We start from the raw sequence: 3,258 nt of genomic DNA on the forward strand, positions 1-3,258 counted from the left end.
AATAGCAAGGATTTGGGCCCAACTCAGCTGAGGTCAACTGAATAGTAACAATACAAATATACAGGGGACATACAATATAACAAAGAAACAACATATTAAAAAAATCCATACAAAACTAAAACATTAAAGAAAGAAAACAACTCTTTAACTTAGCACAAATAAGTGAATATTAAAGTGACAAAATAGGTAAGGTCAACTTAAACAAAATTCTTCTCTCAGTCCTTTGGTGGTATGTTTCTGGCATCCACCTCCAGCTGGTCTGCATTTGCAGAACCTCAAAGAAAAGAACAAGTGTAAGTGAACCATTCAGACACATATTACCTGAAGCATGCGCCCGTTAGAAAATATACTTCTAAACAGAATAACTCACATTCAATTTGGAGCTAAATGTAAACTATGAAAAACAATGCACTTGGTGGTGATGGTAAAAGCATCCACCAAACCGATGAAAATTATTTAAATAAAAATTTGTTTTCATTGGAATATTCAACTATGTATGTATTTATTTTATATCTATCTAACAACTTTTTGTTATTGCCCTGCAACATATGCATTCAGAGCAACGAAATGCTATTGAAAAAAAAAATTAAATAAAAAAGGTATATATTGATGCACAATATGTTCTAGAATTTCACAATATGTTCCACTGCAGTACTCAAAGGACGGGCTACTACAACTTGAAGATATGTCATTGGTCCAGCACACCTGACTCTTGTTACTGAGTAACCTCTGTAGTATGCAGGTTCTCTAAAGGGCCAGTGGATCATCTCATATTTAGATTCATGTTTGTTGGACAAGGAATACATCATTAAGTGTCAGGGCACCAGCCTTCAAGCACTGGATTTGCTTATCCCGTATTTCACTCCCTAACGTAGCTCAAAAGGTTTTGCTTTCTAAACTAAATCCTGCCTCTATTCTCATAACAGCAAAAGCTAATGATATGTGTGGTCGATGCTGAACACTGACTAGTATCATAATTATGTGTGTGGGGTGGTGGGGGGAGTCTCACAGATCAGCTAATTTACTTTGGACTTGTGCTGGATGTGTAAAAGACCCCTTGATTAAAAATAAGTTTGCAAGCAATTGGAAAACGGATAAGATATAATCTTTGCTTCTGAATAGATGAATATACCCCCCACCCCCATCCCTCCCAACCACAGAGACAAATGTCAATCATTTAATAAAACCTTAATAGTCAATTCAACACACACACAAAAAAACATTTAAATAGGTGATTTATAAAGAACTTGTCACCGGAAGCCATCATCAGCATCCCCGGATAAAGCTTTCCTGTGGTGGATTGTGTTTCATGAGGCTGATTCATAAAAATCCTCTGAGCTCCTTCTCAGCAGACTCCCCCGCCTTAGAGCAGCAGCAGCTTCAGCACCTCGGATAGCGAAACTCTCTATAGGCTCGCCAGCCAGCTATGGGCCAATGACCGCAGCGATCAGGTTGTGCTGGAGCGCCACAAGCATCCCTGAAGCAACCAATCAGAAACCGCAGCTTCCCCTCCCACGTCCAACCCTAATAACTGCAGATGCCCGCATCCAAGCAAAGCTCTCTGTCTTCCCGTCCATCTATTTTTGGATTACATTGATTGCCTCCTCTATACTTTTCAGCGTTTGTGTCCATTTAGGTTTTTAGATCAAATTTTATTGCCTCACTTCTGTCTGAAGAAGGTCCGTCTGCGGATTGAGCAACAGCCTCGGCCGACCATATTATATCGCTTCTTAATGGAAGACATCTTTTCTCTCGTTCCGAGGCGCATTTTCGCTGCTATATTGGGCCCGTATTGCCATCGACGAAGGAGAGACCCTCAGTGAATGAAAGAGGGGTGGTAAGACCACCAAGTAGAAAAGCGTGTCAGGCTCTGATCTTTAGGTTATCACCGGGAACGGAAGCCGTTTCACCGTTCCCGGTGGCGCGGTGGATGCCGATAGTGGGCAGATCTTTTACATTCTGAAAGCAGTGGCCACCCAGAAGGAAGAGAATCAATGGATCTCATCAAAAGAGGGGATTAACTAGAAGGTATGGAAACACAGAGCTGCGCCTTTTCGCATGCAAGACAATGCAACTTGGTTTAATGTGGAACAAATCATTTCTATTTCTTATATGTGTACATGTCAGGTTAGGGCAGGCGCACCGCGGCTGCCGCTGGTGTGTGTGTGTGTGTGTGCGGGGAGGGGGGGTATTCAGGGCTTCCATTTTGAAGCTAAGATGGATGCCTGCGCACAATTGTTTTTACTGCCTCTGCATGTGCCCTTTTCTTTCTTCTTATATAATTCCAATGATCACAGGCGGTTTGTGTCATGGCAACAGAAAGCAATATGCATCATAATTGTTTACATTAAGTATACCTTTAAATTGTTTGGTTTTATTATGTATCTCTCAATAATAGGGTGGAATATTATATTTTATTATTATTTATTTATTATTATTATTATCTTCTTTAAATTCAGACATACAGTACCTTCTTTGGGTAAGGGAAGAGGTTCCAACAGAGGATTTGCTGTATAGTTGTTAAAATGGCATGCTCAATTTAAATCAAATGCTTTCCCTGTAGTACGATGTAAATGAATAAAAATGCATATGCAGAATTGTATAAAGGAACGTTAGAGAGACCATGATAAATGTAAAACATGTGCATCTGCACTAAATTATCTCCCCAGCTCTGCTTGATGCAGGAGGCTACATATATCTCTTAAATTTTCAGGCCTGCCTTTTAAAACACTTTGTTTCACACTAATGAGCAAATGCACAATCAGAGAATAGTACTGAAAAAAATCTAACTGTATAACTTGATAAAATGTTTGTTGCACTGCAACCAAAACCTTTGGTGTATTCATGATTGTACATAAAACTAATGTTCAAGGATTTTTGGATTAGTTAAAATATTCAAAGTGAGGTAAGCATTGTATGTATATCAATGGTTACCATGGTGACTAGATGTTCGAGATCGGCTTGTTTTCCAGTGTAGTCCTGTTTCTCTGACTGTGACTGGCTGGATGTGCTTCTTCATCCTCTGACGTGAGAGCTGGCTCGGAGCTCACCTGCTTGGTTGGTTCCTGGATGGACCGCCTTTTACAGCTGCTTTTTGTATCTCTGCTTCTGTCTCCTTGAACCCCAGTCGGGCTCGGCAGACGACCACTAACACTGATCCTGGTTCTGCTGGAGGTTTCTTCCTGTTAAAAGGGAGTTTTTCCTCTCCACTGTTACTACAAGCATGCTTAGTGTGAGGGATTGCCTTCAATCAATGAG

At 40.4% G+C, this 3,258-nt stretch overlaps 1 protein-coding gene across 2 annotated transcripts in view; it reads left to right on the plus strand.

Annotated features, from left to right (window-relative positions):
* The first annotated feature begins 1,539 nt into the window (after nucleotides 1-1,539).
* LOC107101840 (cyclin-dependent kinase 5 activator 1-like) overlaps nucleotides 1,540-3,258 on the plus strand; it is a 13,871-nt gene continuing 12,152 nt past the window's right edge. For both annotated transcript variants that reach the window (XM_015400910.1, XM_015400909.1), the window contains exon 1: nucleotides 1,540-2,028. The gene's annotated coding sequence lies outside the window, so the exon portion shown is untranslated. The remainder of the gene's footprint in view (nucleotides 2,029-3,258) is intronic.

This window comes from Cyprinodon variegatus, unplaced genomic scaffold (assembly GCF_000732505.1).
Source record: "Cyprinodon variegatus isolate N-32 unplaced genomic scaffold, C_variegatus-1.0 Scaffold1160, whole genome shotgun sequence".
Taxonomy (NCBI): domain Eukaryota; kingdom Metazoa; phylum Chordata; class Actinopteri; order Cyprinodontiformes; family Cyprinodontidae; genus Cyprinodon; species Cyprinodon variegatus.